Raw genomic sequence first — 24,928 nt, 5'->3', positions numbered from 1 at the left:
GTTTAATAAAGCTTAGAAAATTGAGGACGACGCTCTAACTTTTTTTTTTTTTTTTAAACACAATTTTTATTTTATTTTTTCACCAAATTTTAAACAAGGGGTTGAAACATTTGTACAGGCCAAAAGATAGATACAAATAACAGGTGTGTATTGCATTTAGCTTCTCATATAGTAAACACTTATCTTTCGGACTGATAAACTTTGGAGTAACATATCCCCTTCCCCCCCCCCCCCACTCCTCCCACCCTCCCCCCACCTGTCATCTCTGAGGTTTCAACCACACTGATAAGCTTAGCCTAAGAAATCTCGAGTCTACCCAAGGATCCCTGAAGTTGTTCCACAAGATACCATTTGGTGTAAATAAAGTGCCCAATCAGTTCTCTTAGCTGGGTATCATTATGAGAGGTAAGTATATATTGTCTCCATTTTTTGAAAAAACTTCTGGTCTTTTTGTCCTTGTGGATAATGGCCTCCAACTTGTCCTGTTGAAAAAGATGATTTAGTTCTTCTTTAACGTCCCACACCGTAGGTGTACTGGGGTAAATCCATTTATTGAAGATCACCTTGCGCGCGGCTATGATGATTAGATGAGCCAGTTTACTCGGGCTTGGTTTTGCCCGGTCATTTTCCCCTGGACATTGAGATTTGGAGGCGAAGTAATTAAATAAGAGCAACAATGGGGACTGATCTAACTGTGCATTACATGTTACTTTTGCATACACCAGGACATGTTGCCAAAATCTAGCAATTAACGGGCACTTCCAGAGACAATGGAAAAGATCTGCATCCTGCAAGGAGCATTTTGGGCACCTCGGAGAATAATGCGAGGGAGGAGACTGGTATTTAATATTGAAAGCATATTTTGCTCTATGTATTAGTTTGAGGTGGGACTCTCTTCATGTTTCCCCTGGGATCAATTTGTGTACAAGTCTATAGCCTTCCAATATCTTTTCCTCTATATTTTCCTCTGTTATATCCTTGCCCCATCTAGTCAGATTTTTCAATGCTTTCGGTGCTAAATTTATCTCTTGTAGTCTAGTATGGATCTCAGACAAGGATAATTGTTTTATATGTGGAGAGAGGAATTTGTCGAAGGAATTTAGGGAGACTATGTTTGAAATATTTGTAAGATTACTCCTAATATATGAACGTAGTTGTCCGTAGTAGAGGAAATGATTTTTCGGAATGTTAAATTTAGATCTAATTTCCTGGAAAGACAGGATCCTTCCCCCTCGCAAATCACAGATCTGTCCCAAACGCTCCACCCCCTTCTCTTGCCAATTCAAAAAACCTCCATGGGCTATGCTTGCTGGGAAAGCAGGGTTACCCCACAGGGGCATATATTTTGATATGTTTTGGGGAACGGAATATATTTTCCTTAGGGCTCTCCATGTCAGGATTGTATCTTTAATTACTCTGCTGTCTTTAAGCCTCTGGGGAAGAGATTTCTGGGGAGTATGTAATAGACCTGCCAGTAACCATGGTTCAGTGAATGATGCTTCTAGGGAGTAATTAGAATATATGCTTGTTTTATTTAGCCAGTCTCTCACATATCTAGCCAGACATGATAGATTATAACGACGTATATCAGGAATTGCTAGGCCCCCCCACTCTTTGGGCAGGATCAATTTGGAGATGGTTATCCTTGATTTCTTATTTCTCCACAAGAATTTAGAGAATGCTCTATTTAAGTCCTGGATATCCGAATGTTTCAAGAGAAGGGGGATAGTCTGGAGGGGATATAGCAGCCTACCAAAGCTGACTGATTTAATTAGAGCAGCCCTGCCCATTAGATTTATTGGTAAATTTTCCCATCTTGACAGTTGGAGTTTTAGGTCGGCAATTAAGGGGGTATAGTTTAGAGAGTACAGGAGAGCGGGGTTTCTATGAATTTTTATCCCTAAATAATTAATCACTGAGCGAACCTTCACTGGTAGATGTGATAACTTGTGTGTAGGGGCAAGGGTCGATAGGTACATTAATTCACATTTTGACACATTGGCTTTGAAGCCGCTCTGGGTGCCCACTTCCTCAATCAGTCTTAAGGCCTTTTCTAGATGGGATTCTGGGTCTCTCAAAAATAATAAAATGTCATCGGCAAACATGGCCTGAGAAACTATTGAGTTTCCAATCTCCATGCCCGGGATTGACTTGTCTAGTGCTCTGGTCAGGGGCTCCAAGGCTAAGTTAAAGAGCAAAGGGGACAAGGGGCAACCCTGCCTTGTGCCTTTCTCCAGGTGAAAAGTCGCTGACAAGAAACCTGGTATATATATGCGGGCGCATGGATCTGTGTGCATAGCATCGATCAAGTTCCTAATAGTGCCTTTTATATTCATTTTGTCCAAGACCCCATCTAGCCAAGACCAGCTAACATTATCGAAGGCCTTTTCGGCATCGATCATTAGTAATGCATAATTTCTACAAGATTTTGGGTAAGACTTGACATAATCCTGAGTTAGTAGTACTTTACGTATGTTAGATACAGCCGATCTTTGTCGAACGAAACACACCTGGTTTGGGCTAACCAATTTAGGTAAGAGATCTGCCAGGCGGTTTGCCATTATCTTTGAGAGCAGTTTTAGGTCTTGGTTAATCAACGAGATAGGGCGGTAGGATCCTGGATCCAGTGGATCTTTTCCTGGCTTTGGGAGCAACTTGATATATGCCATATTCGCAGATTGGGGGTACCGTCCTTCTTTTAAGATTTTATTAAATAACAGGACTAGGTAGGGTGCTAACTCCTGTTTTAATATTTTGTAAAATTCCGGGGTAAGGCCGTCTGGGCCCGGGGCCTTCTTATTTGAAAGCTGCTTGATTGAGGAAGTCACCTCTGTAAGGGTGATTGGCGAATTTAGTTCCACTAACTCATTCTCTGATAATGAGGGCAAGGAGACCCGGTCAAGCCATGAGAGCCCTGAGGTGGTTTCGCTGGAATCGTGAGATTTTTTGTATAAATTCTGGTAGAATTCACAGAAAATTGAGCTAATAGTCTTGGGATCACTGCTCAATTGGCCAGAACTAGAGCGGAGACTAGTGACCACTGCCATCATATGAGGGGGTTTTGACATTCTTGACAGTAGAGATCCCATTTTATTGCTAAATTTATAAAAATAAAGGTCTCTGTAGGACTTCAAATATCTTTCCCTAAGCTTAAAATTAGTATTTGAGGTCTTTTTTGCTGTCAGCCATTTCAGCCGCGTTTCTGGGGATGGGTTAGTGAGAAAAGCCTTATGTGCGGAGCGTAGTTCCTCCATAGATGACATGTAGGCCTCATGGGATTTTTTTTTGTTTCCCGCTACATAGCTAATTATCCTCCCCCGTATTGTGGGCTTGGCTGCTTCCCAGAACAAAAAAATATCTTTTATATGTGTGATATTATTATCCTTATACTCCCACCACCACTGTAATAGGAGTTGGGTGAAGCCCTCATCCTCGTAGAGGTAAGAGGGAAATCGCCAGATGATGTCAGAGCCTTTGGGAACTACCGGGGAAAATAGCAGCTGTATCGGCGAGTGATCTGAAATCACTAGATCTAGAATATCCGCAGAAAGTACCTGGGCCATAACTGGGGGTGATACCATGAGATAGTCTAGGCGGGACCAGATATCATGAGGTGCAGAGTAGAATGTGTGTTCCTCCCCATCCGGATGTAATGATCTCCAGCTATCACACAATGATGTGGAAGCTAAATAATCATTGAGTATTTGCGATTTGGAGACTGTAAGACTGCTAGGTGGTGTTCTTTTGGACCTGTCTTCACTTATGTTGCTGATAGCATTAAAGTCGCCCCCCTGTATAATTTTGGTATTGCCCTGCAGGAGAATTTCAGATGTTATTTCTGTGAAAAAGGATTTATCCTCTTCATTTGGTGCATACACATTGAATATTACCAACTCTTCCCCTGCTAGGCGCAATCTGATCCACGACCACCTCCCCCTCGCATCCTTCTTGCTTTCTACAACTTCTCCCTGGAGTGATTTGTGGAGTAATATGAGGACCCCCGATTTACGGCCTTGCGAGGGTGAACCAAAGACTCGTCCTACCCATGACTTTCGCATAAAATTAAACTGCTCAGTAGTTAGGTGGCTTTCCTGAATCAAAGCTATATCGGTTTTTAGTTTTTTTAAGTGGCGTAATACAATCGAACGTTTCCCAGGTGATCTAAGCCCCTTCACATTCCATGAGGTAATTCTCAGCGTCATGTAGCAAAGTAGTCATGGATCAGACCGCGCAGCATCATACATATCATACTTAGTACAGCGTAACTATGGACCCCGAGATGACAGTTCCCCCCCAAAACCCTCCCCCCCATATCTCCCCCCATCGCTACATACAGTTTCAAAAACAGGGCTGAACCACCCTGAGAGTCTAATAAACGAGTTGGTTTAACTGTAGCTGAGCTGGAAAAAATAAAAGTAAAAAAAAAATAAAACAAACCAAACCAAAACACTGGTACTTGACTCCACTTCTTCCCTGGATGATGTCCCCATCTTTTAGACTCCAGAGTCGGATCTCCGGCCAGGACTTGGCCCTTAGATAGGGTCAAGTAGATCGCTCATAACATGAAAATTAGGAAATATGTTTTCAAAACGTTGAAGAGAAACATAATCTCGAGCATAACTACCAGTACACAACTGGTGCTGGTAGAGAAACATTATGCTGTTGCCGGCAGCGCCCCCTGCCCGCTATAATATGCAAAGCAGCGAGTTTACCAGAGTCAGGCCGGGTCTGCGTCAGATTTTCGAAGAAAAGAGAGGGCCTCAGAAACCAGGTGGAAGGTGTGGGTGTTCTCTGTGTTATCAGTAACTTTCAATATCGCAGGATATTGTAGAGCAAATTTCCATCCCTTCTGTATGCAGATTGCACATGCTGGATTAAAAGCTTGTCGTTTCTTGGAGACCTCCGCAGAGTAGTCGTTAAAGATTCGAATCTGAGTGCCTTGATGCTCCAGGGGGTGATCTAGCTCTCTGTATGCACGGAGTAGATCGTTTTTTTCTGCAAAGTCCAGATATCTTGCTAGAACCAAGCGAGGAGGGCGTTTGTCGGTTGCTACGCGGGGGGGGCCCACTCTATGCGCTCGTTCAACTTTACAGCCTCGTTTGAATCCCAGCATCTTGGGAAGAGTGGATGCACAGAAGTCGCGTAGAGCTTGAGTTGTCATAGCCTCCGGGAGCCCCACCACCCTTAAATTATTTCGGCGCGAACGATTCTCCAAATCTTGTATTTTTTCTTTCATTTGCTTGTGCTCTTCCTTAAGCTTTTCATTTCCCTTTTCCTCCTTAGCTTTATCGTCCTCTAATTGCTGTATGCGGATTTCCGCGTGGTCTATGCGCTGGCTGTGAGATTGAAGTTTACCATGCACCTCTATCAGGGAATGATCTATGGCTGCCTGTATGGATGCATTTAACTCAGGGGCCAGCCTTTCTACCACCGCTGCTGCTAGCTTCTGGTAATCAATGCCTACACTCTCCCTCTCACCTTGGGCTGGTGCACGTGGGCTATTGGCAGACTCCCAATCCCCTCGCTGGTGGTGATTGTCGGCTTCCCACTCCGGGGATTGCGACTGCGTAGGCTGCTGAGAAGAGGGATCGGCGGCCATGATGGAAGGCCCGTCTACCTTGTGCGGAGGTTTCTTCGTGGACCGCGTTAAGTAGCGGTCCATGGGTCAGGAGAGCGGCGGCTATGTGCTCCGGGCTGCCTCCGAGCTAGTGTGCAGGCTTGCGGGGGCGCTTTAGCTGCTGTGCGGGACACTGGCAGGGATCGCGGCTAGCGGAGCTCCGCACTCAGCTCCCTTCCATCCAGGCGCCGGAACCGGAAGTTGACGCTCTAACTTTTAAGCCATAGTGTACCATGCATTTTAACTAAATTTAGGATATTGCTGTAGAGTAGCTGTTTAATCAAATCAAAACTAGTCCTTGGTAAGAGTACTTGTAAAAGGTACAGACAGGAACAAAGAACATCTATCAGGCCCTAGGCAATGTGACTGTGGGTACATGTAAGAGTGATGTGCAGGTACTCTGCAGGAGAATGAGGGAATTCTTCCTCTATTACACATTCTTCATGCACAATCTGAACATGGATCAGGCCCTAGGCAATATGACTGTGGGCACATGTAAGAGTGATGTGCAGGTACTCTGCAGGAGAATGAGAAGATTCTTCCTCTATTAACATTCTTCATGCACAATCTGAACATGGATCAGGGCCTAGGCAATGTAACTGTGGGTACATGTAAGAGTGATGTGCAGGTACTCTACAGGGGAATGAGGAGATTCTTCCTCTATTACACATTCTTCATGCACAATCTGAACATGGATCAGGCCCTAGGCAATGTAACTGTGGGTACATGTAAGAGTGATGTGCAGTGCTCTACAGGGGAATGAGGAGATTCTTCCTCTATTACACATTCTTCATGCACAATCTGACCAAGGATCAGGCCCTAGGCAATGTGACTGTGGCTACATGTAAGCATGATGTGCAGGTACTCTGCAGGGGAATGAGGGCAATACTTCCTCTATTACACATTCTTCATGCACAATCTGAACATGGATCAGGCCATAGGCAATGTAACTGTGGGTACATGTAAGAGTGATGTGCAGGTACTCTGCAGAGGAATGAGGGAATTCTTCCTCTATTACACATTCTTCATGTACAATCTGAACATCTATCAGGCCCTAGGCAATGTAACTGTGGGTACATGTAAGAGTGATGTGCAGGTACTCTGCAGGGGAATGAGGCGATTCTTCCTTTATTACACATTCTTCATACACATTCTGAACATGGATCAGACCCTAGGCAATGTAACTGTGGGTACATGTAAGAGTGATGTGCCGGTACTCTGCAGGGGAATAAGAGATTCTTCCTCTATTACACATTCTTCATGCACAATCTGAACATGGATCAGGCCCTAGGCAATGTGACTGTGGGTACATGTAAGTGATGTGCAGGTACTCTGCAGGGGAATGAGGGTATTCTTCCTCTATTACACATTCTTCATGCACAATCTGAACATGGATCAGGCCATAGGCAATGTGACTGTGGGTACATGTAAGCATAATGTGCAGGTACTCTGCAGGGGAATGAGGGGATTCTTCCTCTATTACACATTCTTCATGTACAATCTGAACATCTATCAGGCCCTAGGCAATGTAACTGTGGGTACATGTAAGAGTGATGTGCCGGTACTCTGCAGGGGAATAAGAGATTCTTCCTCTATTACACATTCTTCATGCACAATCTGAACATGGATCAGGCCCTAGGCAATGTGACTGTGGGTACATGTAAGAATGATGTGCAGGTACTCTGGAGGGGAATGAGGGGATTCTTCCTCTATTACACATTCTTTATGTACAATCTGAACATGGATCGGGCCCTAGGCAATGTAACTGTGGGTACATGTAAGAGTGATGTGCAGGTACTCTGCAGGGGAATGAGGGGATTCCTCCTCTATTACACATTCTTCATGCACAATCTGAACATGGATCAGGCCATAGGCAATGTGACTGTGGGTACATGTAAGCATAATGTGCAGGTACTCTGCGGGGGAATGAGGGGATTCTTCCTCTATTACACATTCTTCATGTACAATCTGAACATCTATCAGGCCCTAGGCAATGTAACTGTGGGTACATGTAAGAGTGATGTGCCGGTACTCTGCAGGGGAATAAGAGATTCTTCCTCTATTACACATTCTTCATGCACAATCTGAACATGGATCAGGCCCTAGGCAATGTGACTGTGGGTACATGTAAGAGTGATGTGCAGGTACTCTGCAGGGGAATGAGGGGATTCTTCCTCTATTACACATTCTTTATGTACAATCTGAACATGGATCGGGCCCTAGGCAATGTAACTGTGGTTACATGTAAGAGTGATGTGCAGGTACTCTGCAGGGGAATGAGGGGATTCCTCCTCTATTACACATTCTTCATGCACAATCTGAACATGGATCAGGCCATAGGCAATGTGACTGTGGGTACATGTAAGCATGATGTGCAGGTACTCTGCAGGGGAATGAGGCAATTCTTCCTCTATTACACATTCTTCATGCACAATCTGAACATGGATCAGACCCTAGGCAATGTAACTGTGGGTACATGTAAGAGTGATGTGCCGGTACTCTGCAGGGGAATAAGAGATTCTTCCTCTATTACACATTCTTCATGCACAATCTGAACATGGATCAGGCCCTAGGCAATGTGACTGTGGGTACATGTAAGTGATGTGCAGGTACTCTGCAGGGGAATGAGGGTATTCTTCCTCTATTACACATTCTTCATGCACAATCTGAACATGGATCAGGCCATAGGCAATGTGACTGTGGGTACATGTAAGCATAATGTGCAGGTACTCTGCAGGGGAATGAGGGGATTCTTCCTCTATTACACATTCTTCATGTACAATCTGAACATCTATCAGGCCCTAGGCAATGTAACTGTGGGTACATGTAAGAGTGATGTGCCGGTACTCTGCAGGGGAATAAGAGATTCTTCCTCTATTACACATTCTTCATGCACAATCTGAACATGGATCAGGCCCTAGGCAATGTGACTGTGGGTACATGTAAGAGTGATGTGCAGGTACTCTGCAGGGGAATGAGGGGATTCTTCCTCTATTACACATTCTTCATGTACAATCTGAACACTCTATCACGCCCTAGGCAATGTAACTGTGGGTACATGTAAGAGTGATGTGCAGGTACTCTGGAGGGGAATGAGGGGATTCTTCCTCTATTACACATTCTTTATGTACAATCTGAACATGGATCAGGCCCTAGGCAATGTAACTGTGGGTACATGTAAGAGTGATGTGCAGGTACTCTGCAGGGGAATGAGGGGATTCCTCCTCTATTACACATTCTTCATGCACAATCTGAACATGGATCAGGCCATAGGCAATGTGACTGTGGGTACATGTAAGCATGATGTGCAGGTACTCTGCAGGGGAATGAGGGAATTCTTCCTCTATTACACATTCTTCATGTACAATCTGAACATGGATCAGGCCCTAGGCAATGTAACTGTGGGTACATGTTAGGCCCGGTTAACATTTGCGTTTTTTACCAAAATGGACCAGATGTCCGGATCCGTTACGTCCGGATCCGGTCCATTTGCATCCGGATTTTCATCCGTTATGGATCTGGTTGCTATCCGGATACAATTTTTAAAGAGATAAGACTATATACAGTGGTGTGAAAAACTATTTGCCCCCTTCCTGATTTCTTATTCTTTTGCATCTTTGTCACACTTAAAGGGATACTGTAGGGGGTCGGGGGAAAATGAGCTGAACTTACCCGGGGCTTCTAATGGTCCCCCGCAGACATCCTGTGTTGGCGCAGCCACTCACCGATGCTCCGGCCCCGCCTCCGGTTCACTTCTGGAATTTCTGACTTTAAAGTCAGAAAACCACTGCGCCTGCGTTGCCGTGTCCTCGCTCCCGCTGATGTCACCAGAAGTGTACTGTGCAGACACAGACCATACTGGGCCTGCGCTGTGCTCTCTTGATGACATCAGTGGAATCGAGAACACGGCAACGCAGGCGCAGTGGTTTTCTGACAGAAATTCCAGAAGTGAACCGGAGGCGGGGCCGGAGCATCGGTGAGCGGCTGCGCGGGCACAGGATGTCTGCGGGGGACCATTAGAAGCCCCGGGTAAGTTCAGCTCATTTTCCCCCGACCCCCCTACAGTATCCCTTTAAATGTTTCTGCTCATCAAAAAACGTTAACTATTAGTCCAAGATAACATAATTGAACACAAAATGCAGTTTTAAATGATGGTTTTTATTATTTAGTGAGAAAAAAAACTCAAAACCTACATGGCCCTGTGTAAAAAAGAAATTGCCCCCTGAACCTAATAACTGGTCGGGCCACCCTTAGCAGCAATAACTGCAATCAAGCGTTTGCGATAACTTGCAACGAGTCTTTTACAGCGCTCTGGAGGAATTTTGGCCCACTCATCTTTGCAGAATTGTTGTAATTCAGCTTTATTTGAGGGTTTTCTAGCATGAACCGCCTTTTTAAGGTCATGCCACAACAACTCAATAGGATTCAGGTCAGGACTTTGACTAAGTCACTCCAAAGTCTTCATTTTGTTTTTCTTCAGCCATTCAGAGGTGGATTTGCTGGTGTGTTTTGGGTCATTGTCCTGCTGCAGCACCCAAGATCGCTTCAGCTTGAGTTGACAAACAGATGGCCGGACATTCTCCTTCAGGATTTTTTGGTAGACAGTAGAATTCATGGTTCCATCTATCACAGCAAGCCTTCCAGGTCCTGAAGCAGCAAAACAACCCCAGACCATCACACTACCACCACCATATTTTACTGTTGGTATGATGTTCTTCTGCTGAAATGCTGTGTTACTTCTACGCCAGATGTAACGGGACACACACTCTCCAAAAAGTTCAACTTTTGTCTCGTCGGTCCACAAGGTATTTTCCCAAAAGTCTTGGCAATCATTGAGATGTTTTATAGCAAAATTGAGACGAGCCTTAATGTTCTTTTTGCTTAAAAGTGGTTTGCGCCTTGGATATCTGCCATGCAGGCTGTTTTTGCCCAGTCTCTTTCTTATGGTGGAGTCGTGAACACTGACTTTAATTGAGGCAAGTGAGGCCTGCAGTTCTTTAGATGTTGTCCTGGGGTCTTTTGTGGCCTCTGGGATGAGTTTTCTCTGCGCTCTTGGGGTAATTTTGGTCGGCCGGCCACTCCTGGGAAGGTTCATCACTGTTCCATGTTTTTGCCATTTGTGGATAATGGCTCTCACTGTGGTTCGCTGGAGTCCCAAAGCTTTAGAAATGGCTTTATAACCTTTACCAGACTGTTAGATCTCAACTACAGTACTTTTGTTCTCATTTGTTCCTGAATTTCTATGGATCTTGGCATGATGTCTAGCTTTTGAGGTGCTTTTGGTCTACTTCTCTGTGTCAGATAGCTCCTATTTAAGTGATTTCTTGATTGAAACAGGTGTGGCAGTAATCAGGCCTGGGGGTGACTACAGAAACTGGGGGTGACTACAGAAACTGAACTCAGGTGTGATAAACCACAGTTAAGTTATTTTTTAACAAGGGGGGCAATCACTTTTTCACACAGGGCCATGTAGATTTGGAGTTTTTTTTCTCACTAAATAATAAAAACCATCAGTTAAAACTGCATTTTGTGTTCAATTATGTTATCTTGGACTAATAGTTAACGGTTTTTGATGAGCAGAAACAGTTAAGTGTGACAAACATGCAAAAGAATAAGAAATCAGGAAGGGGGCAAATAGTTTTTCACACCACTGTATATTACTGGGGTCTGGGAGGTCTGCAGAAGCCCTGGGGTCATTGTTGGAGACAGCCTGACGTGTGGACACCATCCTTGGATAGAGAGACTGCAGTTTGGACCATGGATCCAGTGTATTTTTACTCATTTTACCTGGGAATTGTCTCCTTTTTAATTTTTACCTACTACTATGTGGGAAGGAAGCGTGCTGGGTGCACCCTCTACTCATGAGAAGGCAAAGGAAGGGAGAGTTCCAGACCCTCTACCAGGACCTTAGACGACACCCAGAGAAGTTCTACAGCTATACCCAGATGTCCATACCCCTGTCAGTACCCAGACCTAAACACACCACCCCCACCATCCCTAAACACCCCACCCTCACCCCCACAACACCTCACCCCTGTATACCTAGCTAAACACACCACCCTCCACAAAACACCCAGACCCCTCTAAACACACCTCCCCCATCCTCCAATGCTGGGCCCATGTGTCACCAACCAAAATGGCTGCTATCACCACAGAAAACACTATGGAAATGGGGTAGATAGGCAGGATTCTATAGCCAGTGTGTTGTGTCATTTCAATTTCTCATTGGTTTCTGCTGTGCGGATAGTGTAGTCAGGATCCGGTTCGGGTGCGGCGGCCGGATGGAACGTACGGCAAAAATAGCGCAGGTTGGAAAAATTCGGACCGTGGCCCAGAGTCTGGATCCGGTGGATCTAGACCAAGTTGCGCCTGGGGCAAGGTCAGGTTTTGTCGCCTAAAGGTAAGGTTTTGGCGCCTAAACTGCCATTCATTTTGCCCGCCTTTTTAAGAATTCAACAAACTGCACCTGGGGCAAGATACCCGCCTGCCCCCCCCTAGATCCGTCCCTGCCGATCAGGATCCGGTCAGTGAGGAACGGACGAGTGTGTACGGATCCATAGAGTTACATTGGATCGCCGAACGTCTGTTCCGTTTGTTCAGTATACGGTCCGGATCCGGCCTGGAAAATCCTGACGGCGAACGCCAATGTCAACCAGGCCTAAGAGTGATGTGCAGGTACTCTGCAGGGGAATGACACATTCTTCATGCACAATCTGAACATGGATCAGGCCATAGGCAATGTAACTGTGGGTACATGTAAGAGTGATGTGCAGGTACTCTGCAGGGGAATAGGGGATTCTTCCTCTACCAGACATTCCTTATGCAAGATCTGAGCATGGATCAGGCCCTAGGCAATGTGACTGTGGGCACATGTAAGAGTGATGTGCAGTACTCTACAGGGGAATGAGGAGATTCTTCCTCTATTACACATTCTTCATGCACAATCTGAACATGGATCAGGCCCTAGGCAATGTGACTGTGGGTACATGTAAGTGATGTGCAGGTACTCTGCAGGGGAATGAGGGGAGTCTTCCTCTATTACACATTCTTCATGCACAATCTGAACATGGATCAGGCCCTAGGCAATGTGACTGTGGGTACATGTAAGTGATGTGCAGGTACTCTGCAGGGGAATGAGGGGATTCTTCCTCTATTACACATTCTTCATGCACAATCTGAACATGGATCAGGCCCTAGGCAATGTAAGTGTGGGTACATGTAAGAGTGATGTGCAGTACTCTACAGGGGAATGAGGAGATTCTTCCTCTATTACACATTCTTCATGCACAATCTGAACATGGATCAGGCCCTAGGCAATGTGACTGTGGGCACATGTAAGAGTGATGTGCAGTACTCTACAGGGGAATGAGGGGATTCTTCCTCTATTACACATTCTTCATGCACAATCTGAGCATGGATCAGGCCCTAGGCAATGTAACTGTGGGTACATGTAAGCATGATGTGCAGGTACTCTGCAGGGGAATGAGGGGATTCTTCCTCTATTACACATTCGTCATGTACAATCAGAACATGGATCAGGGCCCAGGCAATGTAACTGTGGGTACACGTAAGAGTGATGTGCAGGTACTCTGTGTGAATAAACGCGGAAAAGCCGCCGTCCCTCAACGTGAGGCGGCTGTTTCCGCATCTAGCATGACGTCACAACGCGGAAAAACTGCTGCATGTCGCATAGGCAGGGCGGCGGAATCCGCATTGGGAACGGCGGAATCCGCATTGGGAGCGGCGGAATCCGCATTGGAACTGGATACATTGCAAGACAGTACTGGTGTGGCTGGGACTGATAGTCCACCTAGATTCAGAATGACACGCGCGCGCACAGAGGCAGAGGTTAAAGAACAGCCAGAAGGGAGTCAGCTGACCAGGCGGGTCAGCTGACATTTTCCACCACTCTCCTTGGTCCAGCAATTAGGGAGGTCCTGGAAAGGTCCTTGTGTATATATACCACTGGCTGTTCACTTGCTCTTTGTCTGGCATGCGATCACATACGCGGGAGCACCCAGATCCGTAGTCAGATCCGTTAGTGTGCCGGGACCAGCTGGAGCTGTAATCCTACACTAAGCTAGATTCTGTTGATAGCTTAAAGTACTAGTTTGATTGTGATTATCTGTTATGACCCTTTGCCTGTTTGACTATCCTCCTGAACTCTGATCTTGTACCTTGCCATTCTGATACTCTGTTGCCGAACCCCGGCTCGTCCTTAGACTCTGTTTCTGCCTCCTGATCTTGTACCTCGATATTTCTGATACCTGTTACCGAACCCTGCCTGTACCTAGACTCTGCCTCTGCCTACTGTATCTGTACTTTATCTGTCCGTGTGTTACGACCTGGCTTGTCTGACCTCGAGAACTGACCTCACTACTGGAGGCGGTTCCCCGTCCTGTTAGTGACATTTCCTCCTGAGTATCACTCTCAGACTATCCTTCCTACTGTCAGTCTGACTCCTCCCGTCTTGGAGAGCTAAGTAGAGATGGGAAGTTCGGATCTTTTCAATGTTCCGGATGATTCGAATCGGATCATTGAAGAGATCCGGATCTTTGATCCGAATCTCGGATCATTTTACTACCGAAGCATTTTGGGGTGAAATGAACAGCAGGACAGGTCTGTGGACAGGAGAAGGGGAGGGGGGTGGACACACAGAGAAGGGGAGAAGATGGACAGAGGGCAGGGAGTGGACAGAGATGGGAGGAGGGACGAGCAGAGAGCAGAAATGTTTGCACACAATACCTACATGCTGCAATCATATGCTTTACATATATTTCACCTATATGTTCATCTGTACACTTTGAAAGAAAACGTCGCACAGTGAAAGAAAGCATTCCCAGAAGTGAAGTGCAGCTGTATAGAGCCGAGTGCAGGAGGATCATATTGCCTTTCAATCACACTGTCTGCAAAGTTACTGAGCTGTGCTGAGCCAAAAGCTTCCCATGTGATCACTGTGCAGCACTACGGAACAGACAGCCTATAATGAGCGGCACATTATAGCCAGTATGTCCCCTCTCTCTCTCATATTCCTGTCTCCCTGCAAGGCTGGCTACCCTCCAACAGAGCGATCCATCTGTGCTCTGCTTCCAAGACCCCGCTGCCCGCTGAGAGGGGGTGTGTCGCTCCTGGCCCCGCCCCTTTTGCGATCCGAATCACTCATTTTGATGATTCGGATGATTCGACTCATAAAATAGATTCGGATCAAAGATCCGAATCGTTCATGATCCGGACAACACTAGAGCTCAGGTCTGCGGAAGGAATCCGTGCAGTACTCCTTGCTGCACTGAGGCCTAGTCCTCTAAGTGTTACTGTTACACCAAACACTACACTCTACTCAGGTGAATAGAGGTTAGCTGGTATATCGGATTATCGGTGATACTGCAGATCACTTATAATCTGGTATACATCTGTATTCCCAGTGATTCTGCAGATCACCGGTAATCAGACCCTCTCTGTGCTTCACCGATCGTTACAGAACGCCAGACCAAATAACAGATGGACGCACGCGCTGACCCTCTGACTGTGCTTGCCACTTCGGTGGATACCATCCATCAAGCACTGGGCCAGCACAAAGCTTTAATTGATGCCCTAACAGGCTCTGTGCAAACCCTTCAGACGTCAGTTGATTCGGTGCGATCCCCTCCTAGTGATGACATACGTATGCCCGTACCTGATAAGTTTTCCGGCCACAAGTCTGACTGAATTTTAAGAGTAGAGTGTTATCATATTTCGAGTTGAGACCCCGATCCTCGGGGACTGAGACCCAACGGTTCATTTTCATTAAAACGTTGTTAACTGGTGACTCCCAGTCCTGGGCATACAACCTGCCTTCCACAGACACAGCTCTGACCTCGGTAGAGAAATTTTTTAAGGCCATGGCAGTGATATACGACGACCCTGACCTAGCTGCAACCTTTGAGCGGAAGCTCAAACTTTTGCGGCAAGGCAGAGGCTCGGTCGAGGATTACGCGGCAGAATTTCGTAGGTGGTCAGTTACCGCCAGATTTGACACCTATGCCCTGATGGATTACTTCCTGTCTGGGTTGTCGGAGGAGGTATCCGACCTAATGTTAACCTTACCCGAGCCTAAGACAGTCGATGAGGCCATCTCATCGGCCATTCGAGTCGACCGTCGGCTACGCCATCAGAGGCAGACTAGGGGCAGTCACCGTGTCAGGGTGACATCTTATGCGGCACATTCCGCTGCACCCTTAGTAACGACATCTCTGCCTGTCTCTTCCTTCCCGGCCCTGCCTCCACCCGAGCCAATGCAGATTGGTCGATCAAAACTGACCCAGGTGGAGCGAAGGCGGAGAATAGCTGAACAATTGTGCCTGTACTGTGCAGAAGCGGGGCATAGAGTGTGAAACTGCCCTAACAAGCCGGGAAACGAGTCTGCCTAGGAGTAGTGGGGGGTGACACCCTACGCACACCTTTCTCACCCCAAAAAGAGAAAAAATTGCTTCTCCCCTGTACGATTACATGGGAGAATAAGTCTGTAGCCACTGAGGCTTTTATTGATTCTGGCTCAGCGGCTAATTTTATGAACGTTGAATTTGCTCAGGAGTTGGGTATTCCTCTCACTCCAGTGAGTCCCCCCATTCAGGTCACGGCAGTAGACGATTCCCCTCTGTAACGGAATCGTCCCCTGTCACAGACCCCGCAGGTGAAAGTCACGTTAGGGGTACTGCATGGGGAACAACTACAGTTTTTTGTATTGCGTATGTCAACCTCCACTATCATTCTAGGCATGCCGTGGTTACAAGTCCATTCTCCACAAATAGACTGGGCTACGGGTCAGGTAACCAGATGGTCCGATCATTGTCACCAACAGTGTTTAGGGAAGGTGACATTGGGTCAGACCAAAATTTGTGTGGAGGGTGTTCCCGAAGAGTATTCTGAGTTCTCTGATGTATTTTGTCCCAAGTCTGCTGATCAATTACCTCCTCATCGCCCGTTCGATTGCCCCATTGATCTCCGTGCTGGTTGTATGCCCCCTAGGGGTCACCTGTATAACTTGTCCGGTCCAGAGAAGATGGCTATGCAGGAATACATTCGTTATAACTTGGCCAAGGGGTTCATCCGGCCCTCCCGGTCGCCTGCTGGGGCCGGTTTCTTTTTCGTTAAGAAGAAAGACGGGGGTGTATTGATTATCGGGGCCTCAATAAAATCACGGTGAAAAATCGCTATCCGTTACCCTTGATAGACAATTTATTCACGCAGGTCACAGCCGCAAAAATTTTCTCTAAGTTGGATCTGAGGGGGGCATACAACCTAATCCGCATTAGAGAGGGCGATGAGTGGAAGACGGCCTTCAACACACCCGACGGGCATTACAAGTACTTAGTGATGCCCTTCAGGTTGTGCAATGCGCCAGCCGTCTTCCAAGAATTAATCAATGAGGTATTCCGGGAGGTATTGGGTAGATTCGTGCTGGTATACCTTGATGATATACTAATCTACTCCAATAACCTCTCCGAGCACAGGGTCCACGTAAAGTTTGTCTTGAACAAATTAAGACAAACCATGCTCAATGCTACGGTGGAAAAGTGTATTTTCGAGGTGACCACTGTCACGTTCCTTGGGTACGTAATTTCCACCTTGGGCCTTTCAATGGATCCTGCCAAGGTTACAGCTGTGTTGGAGTGGCCACAGCCAGTGGGGTTAAAGGCCCTACAAAGATTTTTAGGTTTTGCGAACTATTACAGGAGGTTCATTAAGGGGTACTCCACGTTAGTTGCCCCCCTTACCAGTCTCACGAAAAAAGGGGCGGATACCAACCACTGCTCCCCTGAAGCCGTGGCAGCATTTTCTCTTTTGAAGAAATTATTTTGCTCAGCACCAATTTTGAGGCATGTGGACACGTCCTTTCCCTTTATCGTGGAGGTTGATGCCTCAGAAGTTGGGGTGGGGGCAGTGCTGTCTCAACGGTCTGGCTTGCAGGGCAGATTACACCCGTGCGCTTACTTTTCCCGTAGGTTCTCACCTGCAGAAAAAAATTACGATATAGGCAACCGGGAACTTCTGGCCATTAAATTGGCGTTTGAGGAATGGCGCCACTGGTTAGAGGGGGCAGAACACACGATCACAGTTTACACCGACCACAAGAACTTGGAATACATCGAGGGGGCGAAGAGGCTAAGTCCCCGTCACGCCCGATGGTCTTTATTTTTTAAGAGGTTTAGGTTTATAATCACGTACACCCCAGGCAGCAAAAACGTCAAGGCAGATGCCCTCTCCAGGTGTTTTGAACCAGAGACAGCACAGCCGCCCGCTCCTGAGTCCATCATCCCGCGGAAACTAGTGTTAGCCGCCACGGAAACTTGGGAGAATTGGACGGAGGTTTTGGGCCCCTTTCAGCAGGATGTTCCTGAGGGAAAACCCGAAGGGGTCATGTTTATCCCACTGCCCTTTCGTTTACAAGTCCTGCATCTCTTTCACGCCCATAAGAATGCTGGTCATCCTGGAGCTGCCAGAACGCAGGATCTGATTGCCAGGTGTGCTTGGTGGCCTTCTTTGGCAACAGATTGCAAGTAATATGTCAGGGAGTGTTCGGTCTGTGCCAAGAGTAAACCCTCCCGGCTGGCATCTGTAGGTAGGCTGCAGCCTTTGCCCACCCCGAGTGAGCCATGGACCCACTTGTCCATGGATTTTGTGGGGGAATTGCCCAGGTCTGAAGGAATGTCGGTCATTTGGGTGGTAGTCGACCGTTTTAGCAAAATGGCCCATTTTGTGCCCCTGAAAGGACTCCCCTCGGCTCAGGAACTGGCCGAGTTGTTCATCATTCACGTCTTCCAGCTGCATGGCATTCCGGAAGACATTGTGTCGGATAGGGGAGTCCAATTTGTGTCTGGATTCTGGAGGGCATTTTGCCACCAAATGGGCATGAAATTGTCTTTCTCGTCAGGCTACCACCCACAGACTAATGGGAAGACGGAACGTATCAACCAGTCTTTGGAGCAATTCCTAAGATGTTACGTTGCGGAGGCACAGAGTGACTGGGTGAAATTTTTGCCCTTCGCGGAATTCGCACAAAATAATTTGAAGAATTCCTCATCTGGGTTCTCTCCATTCCAAATTGTCACAGGGAGGTCACCCAAATTCTCCCCTTTTCCAGTTGTCTCTTCTCCATTTCCAGCACTAGAGGATTGGCAGAGGTCACTCAGGGACAATTGGGGAGTTGTTAAGGGGAACTTGCAGAAGGCGTTCCAGAGTCAGAAGGGTCAAGCAGACAAGAGACGGTCCGTGGAATGGAAGTTTCAGCCAGGGGATTTAGTCTGGGTGTCCACACGTCACTTGACCCTGAAGCAGCCTTCTGCCAAACTGGGTCCCAGGTTTGTGGGTCCATTTCCAGTGACCAAAAGAATTAATAACGTCACTTACGCCATTGATCTTCCTACCAGCATGCGGGGCGTAAGGTCGTTTCATGTGTCCCTACTCAAACCTGCGGTTCATTTGGGTCCTACTCCTCCTCCTCCGGTGATGGTGGAGGACCAAACTGAGTACGAGGTAGAAAAAATATTGGACTCACGCATTGTTCAGAACTCGGTACAATATCTAGTGCATTGGAAGGAGTACGGCATTGAGGAGAGACAATGGGTACCGGGGACTCGCATGCATGCGGATGAGTTAAGAAGGGAATTTCACGCTTTACATCCAGAGAAACCTGGTAGGAGTTGTCCGGAGTCCACTCCTCGGGAGGGGGGTACTGTGAAGAAACGCGGAAAAGCCGCCGTCCCTCAACGTGAGGCGGCTGTTTCCGCGTCCAGCATGCCGCATAGGCAGGGCGGCGGAATCCGCATTGGGAACGGCGGAATCCGCATTGGGAGCGGCGGAATCTGCATTGGAACTGGATACATTGCAAGACAGTACTGGTGTGGCTGGGACTGATAGTCCACCTAGATTCAGAATGACACGCGCGCGCGCACAGAGGCAGAGCTTAAATAACAGCCAGAAGGGAGTCAGCTGACCAGGCGGGTCAGCTGACATTTTCCACCACTCTCATTGGTCCAGCAATTAGGGAGGTCCTGGAAAGGTCCTTGTGTATATATACTGCTGGCTGTTCACTTGCTCTTTGTCTGGCGTTGCGATCACATATGTGGGAGCACCCAGATCCGTAGTCAGATCCGTTAGTGTGCCGGGACCAGCTGGAGCTGTAATCCTACACTAAGCTAGATTCTGTTGATAGCTTAAAGTACTAGTTTGATTGTGATTATCTGTTATGACCTTTTGCCTGTTTGACTATCCTCCTGAACTCTGATCTTGTACCTCGATATTTCTGATACTCTGTTGCCGAACCCCGGCTCGTCCTTAGACTCTGTTTCTGCCTCCTGATCTTGTACCTCGATATTTCTGATACCTGTTGCCGAACCCTGCCTGTACCTAGACTCCGCCTCTGCCTACTGTATCTGTACTTTATCTGTCCGTGTGTTACGACCTGGCTTGTCCGACCTCAAGAACCGACCTCACTACTGGAGGCGGTTCCCCGTCCTGTTAGTGACATTTCCTCCTGAGTGTCACTCTCAGACTATCCTTCCTACTGTCAGTCTGACTCCTCCCGTCTTGGAGAGCTCAGGTCTGCGGAAGGAATCCGTGCAGTACTCCTTGCTGCACTGAGGCCTAGTCCTCTAAGTGTTACTGTTACACCAAACACTACACTCTACTCAGGTGAACAGAGGTTAGCTGGTATATCGGATTATCGGTGATACTGCAGATCACTTATAATCTGGTATACATCTGTATTCCCAGTGATACTGCAGATCACCGGTAATCAGACCCTCTCTGTGCTTCACCGATTGTTACACTCTGCAGGAGAATGAGGGAACTCTTCCTCTATTACACATTCTTCATGCACAATCTGAACATGGATCAGGCCCTAGTCAATGTAACTGTGGGTACATGTAAGAGTGATGTGCAGGTACTCTGCAGGAGAATGAGGAGATTCTTCCTCTATAACACATTCTTCATGCACAATCTGAACATGGATCAGGCCCTAGGCAATGTAACTGTGGGTACATGTAAGAGTGATGTGCAGGTACTCTGCAGGGGAATGTGGGGATTCTTCTTCTATTACACATTCTTCATGCACAATCTGAACATGGATCAGGCCCTAGGCAATGTAACTGTGGGTACATGTAAGAGTGATGTGCAGGTACTCTGTGGGGGGAGGAGATTCTTCCTCTATTACACATTCTTCATGTACAATCTGAACATGGATCAGACCTTAGGCAATGTAACTGTGGGTACATGTAAGAGTGATGTGCAGGTACTCTGTGGGGGGAGGAGATTCTTCCTCTATTACACATTCTTCATGTACAATCCGAACATGGATCAGACCTTAGGCAATGTAACTGTGGGTACATGTAAGAGTGATGTACAGGTACTCTGTGGGGGGAGGAGATTCTTCCTCTATTACACATTCTTCATGCACCATCTGAACATGGATCAGGCCCTAGGCAATGTAACTGTGGGTACATGTAAGAGTGATGTGCAGGTACTCTGTGGGGGGAGGAGATTCTTCCTCTATTACACATTCTTCATGCACAATCTGAACATGGATCAGGCCCTAGGCAGTGTAACTGTGGGTACATGTAAGAGTGATGTGCAGGTACTCTGCAGGAGAATGAGGAGATTCTTCCTCTGGAAGAGAGACCTGTCTTTCCTTTGCAAGTTTCTGACCTGCTCTGCTGTTGAGGAATTTGCATACATTTGTTATGCAAATCACCTAGCTGCCTTCTTTGAAGGCTGGCAGTATAAAAGCCATGTTTTCCCAGATTCCTTTGCTGGTCATCCTTTCATGGTTTGTTACTGAGAAACACTCCTTGAGTGTTAGCCTTCCCTGTTGGTTTGTTAAAGTTATCTTAGAGTAATTCTTGGGACTGCACTAGGCAGCTCCTCTAGTGCAGTTAGCTTGCTTATCTGTTTTGTCTGTGTTGCCTCTCTGCTGCGATTGTCCTGTCGCCAGCGGTGGTCGACAGGAAATCGTTCTGTCTATCTGGGGGTGCTAACCAGAGCAGCAGTTGCTACTGGTAGCCCCTTCTGTTCATCTGTCTTGTTTGGATCGCGCTAGCCTCTAGCGGTAGCGGCTGTGGATCCTTCTGATCTGTGTTCCTGCTTGTACTCGGATCACACTCGCTCTGGCGGAAAGAGCAGTGGATCTTTCCTATCCTGTTCCTGAACCCGGATCACACTCGCTCTGGCGGAAAGAGCAGTGGATCTTTTCTATCCTGTTCCTGAACCCGGATCGCACTCGCTCTGGCGGAAAGAGCAGTGGATCTTTCCTATCCTGTCCCTGAACCCGTATCGCACTCGATCTGGTGGAAAGAGCAGTGGATCTTTCCTATCCTGTCCCTGAACCCGTATCGCACTCGATCTGGTGGAAAGAGCAGTGGATCTTTCCTATCCTGTCCCTGAACCCGGATCGCACTTGATCTGGTGGAAAGAGCAGTGGATCTTTCCTATCCGGTCCCTGAACCCGGATCGCACTTGATCTGGTGGAAAGAGCAGTGGATCTTTCCTATCCGGTCCCTGAACCCGGATCGCACTTGATCTGGTGGAAAGAGCAGTGGATCTTTCCTATCCGGTCCCTGAACCCGGATCGCACTTGATCTGGTGGAAAGAGCAGTGGATCTTTCCTATCCTGTCCCTGAACCCGTATCGCACTCGATCTGGTGGAAAGAGCAGTGGATCTTTCCTATCCGGTCCCTGAACCCGTATCGCACTCGCTCTGGTGGAAAGAGCGGTGGATCTTATCTCTCGTATTCCTGTTTTCCATTTGTCTGTCTTGTCTGATACGAACACTTGCTGCAGGCTCGGTGAGGTAACCATTTAGCAAGCGTTCACGTTCTCTATCTTCGTGTTTGTCTGTCATTGGTTAGTCAGGGTGGCGTGCTTGTCTCTGTTGCGCTTTTCTTGCGAAGTCCGCACCGTAAACGCGTTCGCTGTTTTGCTAATGAGTGCGGTGTTCGCGTTTAGCTAGCGGTTGTTATTTTCATTATCTTCTTATTGTTGTTTGCTGTGCCTTTGCTCCTCTCGTGCTCTGTCCTTCTCTGTCCGGTGTCTCTTGGCAATCGCCATTCTCTGCGATTGCATTCTTGCTTTGCTTCTGCTGATGTGTGTTCACCGTCGCTGGGTGGCAACTAGTTTGGGGAACACACATTTAGTCTATCTCTGTGCTCTTCTCTTTAAGGGCTGTTCAGCCTTGCATTGCTTTAGATCTGTACAATTCCCAGCTGGCATCTGTGGCCGTGCAGAGGCTGTGCTCGTCTGCACTCCACAGCGCCATCTGCCAGTGGGAATCGCCCTCTGCTGGTGCATTGCACCTAGCCTGGGTTCACCTAATTATACACTTGTGGAGGATTTCCGCTGTGTCAGTGCGCATCTTGTGCGCTGACCACGAAAACAATTCTGCAAACGTTACAGGTACATTGTCATGTATGAAGATGATTTATCACGGAAAATATAGTTCTTCTTTTTGTACCATGAAAGAAAGTGGTCAGTCAGAAATACCACATACTTTGCAGGGGTCATTTTCACACCTTCAGGGACCCTAAAAGGTCCAAACAGCTCTCTTCTCAGGATTCCAGCTTTATAGATGACTCTGCCACCTCCTTGCTGACATTGCAGCCATGTTGGGATGTGGTGACTGCTAACCAACCATCCACCACTCCATCCATCTGGACCATGAACAGTTGCACGGCACTCATCAGTAAATGACTGAAAATTGGTCTTCTTGTAGATCTGGGCCCACTGCAGCTGTTTCTGCTTGTGAGCTTAGGTTAGGTGTAGGGTTGCCACCTGCCCGGTATTCCCCCGGCCCAGCCGGAAAATTAATTAAAAAGCCGCTGCCGGAAATATGTTTTTACCGGCAATGTATCTGCCCGGTAATTTGGACAGACTGTCCCACAAGAGCAGAGGGGGAGACGCCTGGTCTGTTACAATACTTCTAACAACTGGGATGAGGCTACAGGCTGTTCTCCCCTCCCTCCTGTGTAATGAGCAGCTCACTGTCAGCAGAGCAGACTACAGGACTCTGAGCCGCTAGACTTCAGTGTAGAGGAGAGGAATGTCTCCTCCCCCCTCCTCCTCCCGAAGACTTCAGAGGGCCAGAGAGAGGGAGAGACAGACACGTGCAGCTGCAGCTGGGACAGGAGATGCTGTAACTGTGAGAGGTGCTGTCACTGTTATGTTTGTATGGATGCAGACAGCGTGTATGTATGGCATGTGTGTGACGTGCATGTATGGAGTGTGTCTCTGGGATCTGTGTGTATACAAAGCATGTGTGTTTGTATATAGTGTGTATACGATGTGATCTGTGTGTGTGTGTGTGTGTGTATATATATATATATATATATATATATATATATATATATATATATATATATATATATATATAGTGTGTGAAAGATGTGATCTGCACATGTGTGTATATGTAGAGAATGTGTGAATGTATATAGTGTGTGATGTGATCTGCGTGTGTATGTATGTATGTATGTATGTATGTATGTATGTATATAGAGAATATGTACGTATACACAGACTGTGTGTGTGTGATGTGATGTGATCTGTGTATGTATGTATGCATGCATGTATATATATATGATGTGTGTATGTATATAGTGCATGATGTGATCTGCCTATGTATGTATACAGAGCATGTGGGTGTATGTATATAGTGCATGTGTATGTATTGAGAGAATGTTTCCCTTTTGAATAACTGCATCCCCCCTTCAGTGTAACACCCCCTCCCTTACCCCCATAGCAAGCATGGGCAATACACCTCCGCTCTCCCTCTAGGTTCGTTGTCCTGCCATACCCCCCCCCCCCACCTGTCCTTGACAGACCTGACCCCCCTTCTCTTAACCGCTTAAAGGAATACTGTAGGGGGCAAAGGGGAAAATGAGTTGAACTTACCTGGGTCTTCTAATGGTCCCCTGCAGACGTCCTGTGCCCGCACAGCCACTCAACAATGCTCTAGTCCCTGCCACCAGTTACTTCCGGAATTTGCCACTGCGCCTGCACGACCTCCTCCCTGCTGACGTCACGGGAGCGTACTGCGCAAGCACAGTATGGCCTGCACCTACACATTATGCTCCGGGGACGTCAGCGGAAGTGAAGAGAAGGCCTCGCAGGCGCAATGGTTTTCCGACTTTAAAGTCGCAATTTCCGGAAGTGAACCGGCGGGGACCGGAGCATCAGTGAGAGGCTGCGTGGGCACAGGACGTCTGCGGTGGACCGGAGCATCGGTGAGTGGCTGTGCGTGCACAGGACATCTGTGGGGGACCATTAAAAGCCCCGGGTAAGTTAAAG

General features: G+C 47.3%; 1 protein-coding gene across 1 annotated transcript in view; it reads left to right on the top strand.

Annotated features, from left to right (window-relative positions):
* LOC137535602 (zinc finger protein 585A-like) overlaps positions 1 to 24,928 on the top strand; it is a 393,680-nt gene that overhangs the window by 316,770 nt on the left and 51,982 nt on the right. The window lies entirely within an intron of this gene.

The sequence above is a fragment of the Hyperolius riggenbachi genome, chromosome 10 (genome assembly GCF_040937935.1).
Source record: "Hyperolius riggenbachi isolate aHypRig1 chromosome 10, aHypRig1.pri, whole genome shotgun sequence".
NCBI classification, from domain to species: Eukaryota; Metazoa; Chordata; class Amphibia; order Anura; family Hyperoliidae; genus Hyperolius; species Hyperolius riggenbachi.
Note: the sequence above shows the minus strand (reverse complement) of the source record. Positions and strands in the feature narration are given on the sequence as shown.